Source organism: Culex pipiens, chromosome 3, assembly GCF_016801865.2.
Source record: "Culex pipiens pallens isolate TS chromosome 3, TS_CPP_V2, whole genome shotgun sequence".
NCBI classification, from domain to species: domain Eukaryota; kingdom Metazoa; phylum Arthropoda; class Insecta; order Diptera; family Culicidae; genus Culex; species Culex pipiens.
In genome coordinates, this window is record NC_068939.1 from 4249070 (window position 1) to 4261448 (window position 12379).

Here is a 12379-nt window from a genome sequence, read left to right on the forward strand (position 1 = left end):
ATCTTCTCCGGGGTGTTCTCTAATATCGTACAAATTCGCACACATTCTTGCTGTGCCTCTGTGTTGGAATTCATTCATTCTCACTCTACGTTGTAGAGCATCGTAAAACGGACCGGGGATAGTTGGACTAAGTTTTGCTTCAACGCGGGATTTAGGGATTTGCCAGCAGACACTAAACACACACTCTTAAGCGGCTTATTTAAAGTGGGTTAAACGGCGAAACTTTTCAAAGACTGTTCAATAAAATGTAAATAAAACACTCGACGCCATCGTCGAGTTGGGAATTTGATATCCCTTGCTAGTTTGAAAAGGTGCTGTAGACTATATAGCAGCAAACTTTGGGAGGATTTGCTCCAATAAGTTCGCACATTTGTTGTCTGATGGCTCACCAGCACTAAAGTGGATTAAATTACATTACATCATGATCTGATCTATAGAGCCCTTTTGTTAAAAATTTGCAATGCAACAAAATCGATAGCTTTTGTTCAAAAGTTGACGTGGCTCAACGTGGATAGTTCAAATCCGATCCGTAATCGATATTATTTAATAAGCTTTGCAATCGCATCGTTGGACATGTGGATTATGCAAATGGGCGGGTTAACCTCGAACCAAACTGTAGTTTGTGGATATATTCAGCGGATGTTTGCATGCATACAGATTTCTTGTGCAATTTCAATGCACTTCCTTTATGGGATATAGAATCTTGGAGCCGGTGCTTGTAACGTTATCATAACACTAGATTGCAAAATTATTTAATAAATATCCGAAAATTACCTAATATATTATTATTCTAGCATTTTTTTTTCTCAGTCTTTTAAAATGTATTTTTTTTAAATTTATTTTCCATGCACAAAATAAAATTGAGAACCAGTGCATCCCTCCTAGGTGCAGTCCCGCAATGTTTTAAAGTTTTCCCCTGCGAACCAAAGAAAGTAGGATCAACACTTTACGGAGAAGTGGGTGGGAGAACCGGGGTTTTCCTCTTTCCTACGATTTGTCGGCGTTTCCTCTCGAAGCAAGCTTGATTTCCTACTCGAATTTCCTCTACCCGGAAAATGAGATTCTTTGAATGTGTTGGTAGAGCAGAGGTTAAGGACAGCGTTGTCGAGGGGTTACTTGATTTATTTTCCAACTTTAATTTTCAACTTATTAGTTTTTTTCTGTCCCAGAAAAGTTCGCTTAAAAATTTAACAAAATTCCCACACACTTGAGCGACCCCTCGGCGATATCAACAAACCGCAGCAGTATCGGCAGCAGCCCAACGTGGTTGTGCTATACTCGCCCCGGTTTCCCCAGCCAAAATTTTCCAGCTCACACAACACATTAGCCGAACGATGACGCGTTCCCGGTGTTTGTTGATACTTGTATGCTTGTCACGATTCGCGAGATATCTCTACCACTCTCACTCTGAAGAGAGGCACTCTTTCTCTTGGTTCTCTGTTTTGGAACTCTTTGTGAGAAAATATAAAAAGCCAAAAAATGAAAATATATAAAGCCAAAAAATAAAGAATTTTGATATATTTTTGAGTTTTAAATTATATAAATAGTAAATTTTGCAATTATCATCTATATATATAAAAAATTTCGACGGTTTTGTTCGAACGCGAATCAGTTCAATACGGAGTGTCGGATCAAGGTGCTTTTTGTTGCGTTGGGTTCCTATAAGCCCAAGGAAGGTTCATACGCTAACTAATTGGCACTTTGGCCACTCTGGTACCGATTCCGGAAAATCTGCAGATTGTATGGGGAAAGTTACGTAAAATCAAATTTAGATCATAGGAGGCTGAGAAAGCAAAAAAGCAAAAAAACGTCAACAAACAAAAAAGGCAGAACGAAGTTTGTCGGGTAAGGCTTGTTTTTTTTTAATATTTTATCAAATCAACTATGAATTTTGTGTGAAGTCTAAAAAAAATCTATCCTTCTAAAGATAGCTGTCTAACCTTGCAAAATTGAGCATGAGCATGAGCATGAGAGACCACCCATGGTTGTCCTTCTCCGTTGCTGAACAGGACCGTAATATCCTATCAATACAACCGACCATACGCTTGAACGATCTAATGGTGTTTCCCTTATCAACAGCATGTATGAATGCGTTGAAAAGATAAAACATCAAGATCATTAAAACTAGATCTGAAGCAAATAGGTAACAGTCATTGGCCACCAACGGCGCCCGCCATGTCAGTTTGTAGATCTCGGGGGATTGGGACGGGAATGTTAGTTAGCACAGGTTGCTACCAAGGGTGGGTTCTATACGATATCCACACCCCCACGTGTGCCGGAAAACTACTTCTACTTGGGATTTTGTTAGTGGGTAAGGGTAATGGCCAGGATTCAACATAGAGGATGATGATGCGACCCAATAATCAATAAATTTGGTTTAATAGTGTGATGTATTATGCATTCTCAAGGCAAACAGTCGGAGGATGCGGATGAGATTATTCCCGGTTATTTGGTGTTGAGTTTAGCATTAATGATTCAATCTTAGACAGCCGGCTGTGGAAAGATAAAACCAAATAAAATGCGAAAACGCGAAACCGCCCGGGCCAAACCCACACAATCGAAAACGGCAACGAAAATCCTGCGTGATAACCGCGACGCGCACCGTTCAAATCCGCCAAAGCAACTGTCAAACAATCGCGAAATCACCCGGGTCGAAATACACACACAATCGGGGGGGAAACAAAGACGGAAACGGCAACGAAAATCCTGCGTGATAACCGCGACGCACACCGTTCAAATTCTCCAAAGCAACTGTCAAACAATCGCGAAATCACCCGGGTCGAAATACACACACAATCGGGGGGAAAACAAAGACGGAAACGGCAACGAAAATCCTGCGTGATAACCGCGACGCACACCGTTCAAATTCTCCAAAGCAACTGTCAAACAATCGCGAAATCACCCGGGTCGAAATACACACACAATCGGGGGGAAAACTAAGACGGAAACGGCAACGAAAATCCTGCGTGATAACCGCGACGCACACCGTTCAAATCCGCCAAAGCAACTGTCAAACAATCGCGAAATCACCCGGGTCGAAATACACACACAATCGGGGGGGAAACAAAGACGGAAACGGCAACGAAAATCCTGCGTGATAACCGCGACGCACACCGTTCAAATTCTCCAAAGCAACTGTCAAACAATCGCGAAATCACCCGGGTCGAAATACACACACAATCGGGGGGGAAACAAAGACGGAAACCAATAGCTGTCTAACCTTGCAAAATTGTCACAAAAAGTTAAAATTAGATTTGAAAAATTTAATTCTCCATTTTTTAATGAATTTTATTTTTGGATTTTTTGATTTGCTTCAAACATTGTGATTGCCTTCCCTATGCCCACAATAGTATTTTTTTTTTAATCATATCTGTATCGTAAGGAGGAATTTTCTAGAATTAAGAAAAAAAGGATGCACACTATCAAAAATACCACATTTATTAGTTTTATTTTTTGTCCCAAAAAGTCAAAGATTCAATTTTTTTTTGCAGTTTTACATATAAAGTGACAACAGAAAAAGATACAAAAAAATTACACGGAGTTACACATTTTTGTACAAAACAGGATTTTTGAGAAGTGTCAAAAACTAGGTTTTGATAATTTCATTTAAAAAAATAATTTGAAAGCAAGATTGAATTTGCAATATGATAGTAAATTTTTATTATATCTTAGTGTTTTGGAGAATGGTCACAACGCTTGCTTAGAGCGTATCCTAGGCCCTACCCTTTCCCAAAAACGGTTATACTCCATGCGATACTTATGGGACCTTATGCACCAGCAACCCTCCCGATTCCCAAATCACTTTCCTTGTCCCTGGTGCGTGGTGGGGCTGGGAAGGCATGGCATTAAAGCATTTTTTTTTCTATAAAAAGCATAATTTTCAAGTTATAGCTATTCTAAGCCTAAGTTAAGGTAAAAATTTGAATATCTGCCATTTTTGAAAATATCGAATTCGAATAGCTGAGAAAATTCGCAATAATTTTCGTTTTTAAAGTCTAATAAAGATAGAGAAAAAAAATGACTTTTTCAAAGTGTCATCTAATAGACCTTTATTTTTTAAAGACGAAAATTCTGTAACTATTCGTCTTGCAACGACCTTATCGTTTAAAAACAAACAAGTTTTACTAGTGGAATAGCTAGAGAATTTCCTATACAATCCAGATCATAACAAGATAAAAAAAAATCAAAATCAAAAAACTAAAATTATTTTACTTTATACTTAGGCCGTTGCAAATATTTTTCAAAGTTTATGTCCCCCCCCCCTTCAACATTGGTCTGAAAAGTCAGGGGGCAAAAAAATATTCAAAAAAACTTCAAAATTTCCATGAAAATAGAAGTCTAATCAACGGAATTTATATTAGCATGTTTGGGCTTGTTTAAAAATGTTTTGAATTTTTGGAAACTAATGATGGCAAAACAACTGGACAGTTGTATAATGCATTTTAAAACACTTTTTTCATTAATATGTTGAAACCATGGCTAGTAATTTAAATTTTTATCCTTTTTTATTTATTTGCCCCCCCCCCCCCTCGATTTTGGGCAGAGTCGAGGGACATAAACTTCAAAAAATATTTGCAACGGCCTTATTTTGATATAAAAAGTTGGAAATTTTTGTTGAAAACATAACCAAAGTTGACCTCCGAAAAAATCTCAAGTAAAATCATTAAACTCAAGATTTTCTTAAAATTTATGAGTACTTTTGTTTAGTTGTTTTTAAAGATTTAAAATTGGGTTTTTAATAGATTTTAGGCGATGTTTTAGATTGAATTCCTTCTAGGGACAGAGTCGGAGGGTTAAAATGTCTCAAGTTTGACTTTTAAAATAATAATACAAAAATGCCTCAAAATGCATAAGATTTTTGCTCTAAGGGTACCAGCAACCAAAGAAGTTGTTATTTTTTTTATTCCAAAATTGTTGAACTTAAGAAATCCTGAAATAATTTGATTATAAAAATTGTCAAGTTTTGTTGTAAATCATTATGGAAATAGGGGATGAATAAAAAAATGAAATTATATCTAAGAACTATATTCCGTAGTTCTGAAGATATTAAAATGTCTGTAACAAAAATCTGGGTACAAGAGCTCTGGTTGATGTGCACCGTTAATGCAAAAATGGGATCAGGTATGTTTTTTAAAATGTGATAAAAAATTATAAAACAGAATAGAAAATGTAGAAATTGCATTTAAGAGATTGAAAACAAACGTTAATATTAAATTTTGATGCATTTTGAACAGATTGAATTTGAATTCATAATTTTTACAAAAAATTTAAAAACATCGAATGTTACATGTTCCAATTTTTTGTTGTAAAATAAACATGAAAAATATATTTAAAAAAATCACAAAACGAGCACGTGAAATAAAGCCAAGGGTTACTTCGATAGCGCACAGTGAGACCGAGAGAGAGAGTTCCACAGCGCGCGCAAAACCTGTCTCCAGCATTATCAGCAGCAGAGAGAGCGCCTGCTTGGGCGTCGCGACGTCGTTTGCCACACTCACTGCTAGTCAGCGTGTCAGTCAGTTCAGTGCTCGTCGAGCATTGGTCCGCTGCAGGTTTGTTTTTGCGGGAGTTGTCGCGCGCGAAAAACGAAGCTTTTCCGGTGGGTTGTGTGGAAAATTCTCGCGGGCTGTTTGGCACCAGTCCAACCAGGATTCAGTTTGTTGTGTTGTGCTGTGTGCCGTTTGTATCCTTCCCTATGCAGAACCTCGATAGAGTGTCTTATTTATGACCCTTTTCAAGGAAGGCCGGGCGCATCGTAAACAAAATTTGTGCTTTTTTTTCGGTGTGTTAGAATTTTCCATTGGAGCAAATTTTAAAGTTCAGGCGTGAGGTTGGGAAAGCTTGCGTGCTCGTACTGCACCTGCCACGTGGGTGTTGAAATGAAGCTGTGTGTTCTGTGTGTTTGCCCACCTGGTGCCGTCAGGATAGATCAAATGGAAATTTATTCGTCATGAAGCAAGGAAAAAAAAAGTTCGGTATGAAAATGCACAAGCAAATATGACACGAGTGTAATTGTGATGAAAATTGCTTCCAAAAAAAAAAGCAGCAATGATCCTGACAGTGAAACCATATTGTTTGTTGATTTTTTCTTCCCTTCTTGTTTATTGTGGTTCGCCACACAATCTCTCTCTTGTCCACAAAAGTGTGACTGAAGAGACGATGATTGGCTCGCGCGAGTGGCGTTGATGGTCAGACACATTCGGTGTTGTCACGATTTTGGGAGCATGTGTGTTTGATAAGAAGAAGAACGGAGAAGACACTTCGGACGGTGAAGACGCAAAAGGACAGAATCGGCAGCAGCAGCAGCAGCAGAAACATCAATCGATCACTGACTCTTTCTTCTGCGGATTTGGATGCGATGATGGTTATGTTTGTTTTGGGATTTGGTGATGAATCTTTTATGATGTGACTTGCCGTTCGTGCAAATATTTACATGTTGGGGAATGCGAGATGATGGGTCATGTTATGTTATGCGGTTTTTTGAAATATTTTATGATGTTGCTTCATGCATCTCATGTAAGCTTAAAATTTTCAATTTTGTTGTCAAATCTTATTTTGTTAAGTTTGAAATTTGATCAACATAAAAAAATATTAATTTTTAAAGTACTTATTTTAAGTTTCGATCGGGTTTTTGTTTGGTCTTAGTTTTCCAAAAAAAAGAAATTTCTGTTTTCTTAAATACTTCTCGAAAGGTCCTAGAGTTGGTAGCATTTTTTGTAAAAGGTAAGCTTGGTTTGCTATGTAACTAAACAGAAGAATCTTATAAAAATATAACTGGGATTGATTTTTTTAAACAGATCACCCTTATTTTTTCTCAATTGATAACGAAATTTTCAATAATTAATTTCCAAACATTGTACATAGTTTTCATTGCAGCAATTTTCATGCCATTCATTTTTATTCTTTTGACCAAATGGCGTAAGTGCTATTAAGTAGAAAAGTATGTTAAATTAATCATTTTTTCTTAAGAAAAATAAATGGTTCCTCAAAAATAACCAACAAATGAATTTACTGTATCATTTTTTTTGAGGTTTTTTTAATCAAAACTCAGAAAAAATATGTTAATGGAAACATAAGGAAGTTAAAACTGTGATGAAAAGGAGTAAATAAAGTTTTCATAGGATGCTGAAAATTCGCCAATTTTATTTTACAAAGATCTTGGCATTGGAGGGACAACAAATAATTATCCAAAAGGCAAATTTGTTCATCAAGAAGTTTACTATAACATTAATGGGCATTTTTCAGCTGGTTTTAAGAGAGAAATTTGTCAAAAAATCAAAGCCAATAATTTGGTGTTTTACGCTTTAAAATTCTGCTATTGAATGATTACGGCAATAAATTCAATAAAATTCAGAACTTTGAACAGATCTCTTTTCAATAAATCGAAAATTGCATATACGCTTTTTTCACATCGAAATTATTCGATGCATGAAAACATTGCTCTTATAAGGGCAAACATATTGAAATCCTGCTGAGTCCGAAAATGTCTGTAACATTGGGGAGTTGATAATGATTACAGATCAGAAAAGTTTAGCAAAAATATTTTCGATGTTTTGGCATATTTTTGGCATTCTATCAAGTCTTAATTTTTTTAAATATTTTTTGTTTGAATATTTAAGCCTAAAATTTTATATATATTTTTTTAGCTTTTAAATTTTTATAGCAAAACTTAGTTTTTCGATTATTTTATAATTTTAGTAACGTGCAATATTTTCATATTGAAATCACTGCTTGATGGGCTTGATGGGATTCCTATCTAGATAGAACTAGGGAGCACACAGGAATCGAAATGCTGAACAAATATATTTTTTAATGTTGCATTTAACCATATTAATTCAAATTGGGACATTTATTAATGGATTACGAGTTATCATAATTGAAAAGATTTTTTTAAGTGGTTCAGGCCGTTGGAAATATTTTTCAAAGTTTATGTCGCCCCCCCCTTCAAAATTGGTCTGAAAAATCAGGGAGCAAAAAAAATATTTTTCTAAGAAACTTCAAAATTTTCATGAAAATATTAGTCTAATCATCTGAAACAATCTTATATGCATTTTTCTGCATTGATAATCATATTTAGCATGTTTGGGCTTGTTTAAAAATGTTTTGAATTTTTATGAAATTTCAATGCACAGCACCGCAAAAAATTTATTTTTCGCAAAAAATAAAATTTTCGTCAATACTTAGATATTTTGGAAACTAATGATGGCAAAACAACTGGACAGGTGTATAATGCATTTAAAAACACTTTTTTCATTCAAATGTTAAAACCATGGCTCGTAATTTCAATTTTTATACTTTTTTATTTTTTGCCCCCCCCCCCCCTCGACTTTGGTCAGAGTCGAGAGACATAAACTTCAAAAAATATTTGCAACGGCCTAATTTGGCCTTTTTTAACCGGTTTATTGAGGTTTCACAGAGTAAAAATATTATGAGCTATTCAATGTATTTTTTTTTTGGAAATTCATTCAAATTATGTCTTAAGGATTTTGTAATATTTTGTGATTAAATCAAATTTAGCTTCGAGCAAAAAACAATTGGATCTGTTGCTCCACGATCTCTTCTAGGCGGAGCCCATTTAAAAAAATAATTAAAAGTCATTAAATTTTAATAAACAAATGACTTTATTAATTCCTGGATTTTTTTTAAATATTATTACAGAATTACTTATACGGTTTTCATTGAATTAGGGGAAATATACCATTTCTCAGCCTATTTCTATTATCGGCCTATCAGCACTTTGATCATGAATTACAGCTTGCATAAAGTGTTTTTGACTGTTCCAAAGTAATAAATAGCTCAAACAAAAGTGAGCAAGCAACTCTTCGTTGTTGATACACCTGAAAATGTTGATTTAATAGCGCAAAACGGCAAAAGTGATGAGAATTGGTCGAACGGCTTAGACTGATTAAAATGGGTATATTTCCCCTACATTTTAAATTTACTGCCCAAATTGTTTTATTCGAGAATTTTCATTTTTCTCATGTACAGGAGGTCATTTTGAGCAACTTTTTTTTTACGAAACACTCTACTTCTCCCGTTTGATGTTTTTCTTGTATAATTTTAATATATTTTTATTTGCATTTGTCTTGTTTAGTTTATGTTTGTTGCTGATAGTATTTGGCCTGCACTTATTTTTACAAACAAATATAGAAAATGTTAATGAAAAGCCAAAATCCTAAAAAAAGCCATTTTCAAAAACATTAGCAAAGTCACATAAATCAAGTCAAACTTCCAATCATGAAAGTTTCTTAAATTTAAAGCGTTCTACATTCAATACTTTTTGAAGATCAGATTTTTTTCAAAAATTGATTCTTTGTGAATTTTGGGATTGAAGTCAACCTAGAGGCGTTGGGTTGTAGAAGGTTTTATAATTTTCGTAGCACTTGTTGAAACCTTTTGTTTTGAAAATTAATAAAAATTTTGGCACTAATTTTAATTGAAACAAAATTTGTCGAAGTTATATCAACTTGAAAAATTGCGTAAATTATAGTCGACAGAATTTCCGAAACTCTTTTAGTTTATACAGAAATGAAAATTACGAGATTTACTTAAATTAGAATATTAAAAAAAAAACTTTTGTCCTTTTGCCTCTAAGATCTTGGTGACTTATGCCCGAGTGTGATTTCATCAAACCGTCCCCCGTCAGCCGTGATTTGTGGATGATGTTAAGTGCCATCTTTTTTGGATTTTGCCACATTAGCAACACTTTCGGGAAGACTCCGGGGTGCACACGCGAGAACTCGATTATCGGATCCGCGCTAGTCTGGCTTGCTGTCTTTGACTAAATGGGATTAGTCTGGCAGCGGCGGCTCGCTGTGGGTCGTTCTTTTTTACGATTCTTCCACAGAATTTTTGGTGTGTGTTTTGTGTATTGTGTTCACCACCCAAGGTCAATCGTTTATTTCACTATTTTTGGTAAATGGAATGCATGCTTTTGTATTTTGCTTCTTCTTCCTCTCATGTTCATCGTCTTCTTTATTGGCGCATTATTAAACACTCCCAGTCGCCGCGACTCAGTCAGCAGCCATTTCGGGTAATTAATTCTAATTTGGCCGTTTTCTTCCTTCATTTCTTCGCTCAGCCTGGGAAGGGGGCAAATTCTCGAAATGCTTTTTTATTACACCGCAGTTTCCTAATGAACGTCAAGTGACTAAGCAATGGATTAAAGTTTGGGCGAAACACCTTGGTGTCGATACGATGTATCTGCTGAAAACTTTTCCAATAAAGAAGCTGTCAATAAGCCAAAATCACCTGCCAGCAGGTTCATAACTTGTGATTGCGATTTTTGAATTTCCATATTTTTCAACCGCAAAGTTTTCTCGTTTCCACAAAAAATAACAAGAAGTGCTGAAAAAGTGCCCGAAAGGAAAACAAACAAACCAGGCAAAAATGAAGTTCTTCCTCACTTTGCAAGGCAATTTATTCCAAAAGAAAAAAAAAGGCTTTTGGCACGTTCCAGACTCCTTCTGGGCAGAATCCAAAAATCCTCCCTCTAATTCTTAATACAAAAAAAGTAAGCCATCCTGGTCTGGCAACTTCATTCAAGTCAAGTGACTGAGCCTTCACCTCTCCCACGCTTTAGACATGCAAAGTGTGGAAAAATCCTTCCGCCACTTTGTTAGTAGCCTTGTGTGTGTGGGGGGAGAGAACAAAGACGATAATTTTCCTCCCGGCCAAAGGGAAAACTGCAAAAGAGTGGCTGTTTGTTGCAGGAAATTGCCTACCTCTTCTGCATCTGCCTTTGTCTCCTTGAGTTTGGGAAAAGGTGCTTGAAAGACAAGAAAAGGATTGGAAAGTTTTCGGGAAATGCCGCTGGGTGGAGCTTAATTTCCGGGAAAAAGGTGGAATTTATGTTAATTATTAAACTTTTATCATAAATTTTGAAAAATCCTGTTTATTTTAATTTAAATTATGCAAATGTGAATCAATAACAAATTCTAAAAATCACAGCATATTGGCGGTTTGATTGATGTCTATTTACATATAGATTCATATAAGATAGCTGAAGTAATGGAGCTCACTAGTTGCTTAACAATTACCTCGTGAACATCACACGTACCGCGATAAGCTTGTCTGCCTATTTGAATTTCAATTAGCATTTTGAGTACACTGAAAGACAAAACTTTAGAGATTATACATCGATTTTAAATTAAAAATGTGTCTCCCTGTGTTCAAAACATCCCACTCAAAACAAGTCATTACAGCTTCATATTACGACAATATTCACCTCGAACAATTAGACCAACCAAACAGACATTCTTGCGAGCCGTTTTTGCGCGATCTTATCAGGCAGTAATTGAGTTACTGCCTCGCACAACAATCTAGTTAGTTTACTCATATGGCAAATACACGTTGACGGAGTCGTAGACGTGGCTTGTTCCACACAGCAGGCTCTGATTCTGGTCGTAGCGCGCGCAAATCTACCTTGCCAGATAACGGGGCGATCAATTCTGTCATAGCCTGCTAGATCGATTGAGCTCCACGCGTTACACCTGTTCAAACTGCCAATCAAGTTGGACAAGCCTTCTTCGATTTTCGTTTTCAAAGTATGACTAACACCGTTCATTTTTCGATTCCCCCAACAAGAATTTATATGCAAATACGACAAAGCGCTACTTTGCGGGTTTTGGATGACGACGACGACCACTCGGAAGAGGTGCTGTTTCGGGCCATAATCTGCCATAAGACACACCTCTCAAAAAAAGTCTCGAGAACGTGCCGGCCGGTTTTCTGGTTATTTAATCTGCGCATCATCCGGTCAAACAGCGTCATTTGACCCGCGTCCCCGGGTCGTCTTCATCATTTTAAGTGATGTTGTGAGCTGTGACCCTTCCCCTTTGGCTCCTTTTTTTATTGTGACGCACAATATTGGTGCTTTTGGACACATTCCGGGCGATCGTAAAATTGGTATAAAAATTAAAGTTTGCCTTTGGCGGGATCGTGGGCAAACACTTTCCTCACACAATGGGTCGTAAATTTTGGATGGGGAAGTGAGTAGCCGACCTAATGTGGTCGTTTTGCGTGAGTTTGGTTCTGGACATGGCATTACGGTTAAAGTTGGGAGCAATTGTCATAATAAAAGAAGTTTTCTAAAAGACATATTGAAATGTTTTCAAAATCATTTAACTATGATTTATAAATGGATTCAATTCGCAAAAGAGCTGCTTTCTATAATTCTTTGGACACATTTTCACTAAGGTAAAGATCAGGTGAAGATAGGTTTTGAAACAGGATTTCCAATCCTTTTTCAATTTCTGGGTAAATTTTAAGCAAAATTTCATTTGAAAAAGCATGTCTTAACATTGACAATAAAAAACAAAAATACTTCAATCAGAACAGATTCAACCTCAATTTTATTTAAAAAATATGGAGTAGGATG

General features: G+C 36.1%; 1 protein-coding gene across 3 annotated transcripts in view; it reads left to right on the forward strand.

The window, feature by feature from the left end:
* The window catches only part of LOC120417839 (uncharacterized), a 70435-nt gene that overhangs the window by 14619 nt on the left and 43437 nt on the right, over window positions 1–12379 (forward strand). Inside the window, exon 1 of one of the 3 annotated variants that reach the window (XM_039580058.1) lies at window positions 5516–5599. The exons of 1 other annotated variant lie outside the window; for it this stretch is intronic. The gene's annotated coding sequence lies outside the window, so the exon portion shown is untranslated. Of the gene's footprint in view, window positions 1–5515; window positions 5604–12379 lie in introns of those variants that run through there. One more of the 3 variants, XM_039580059.2, reaches the window with a different exon arrangement.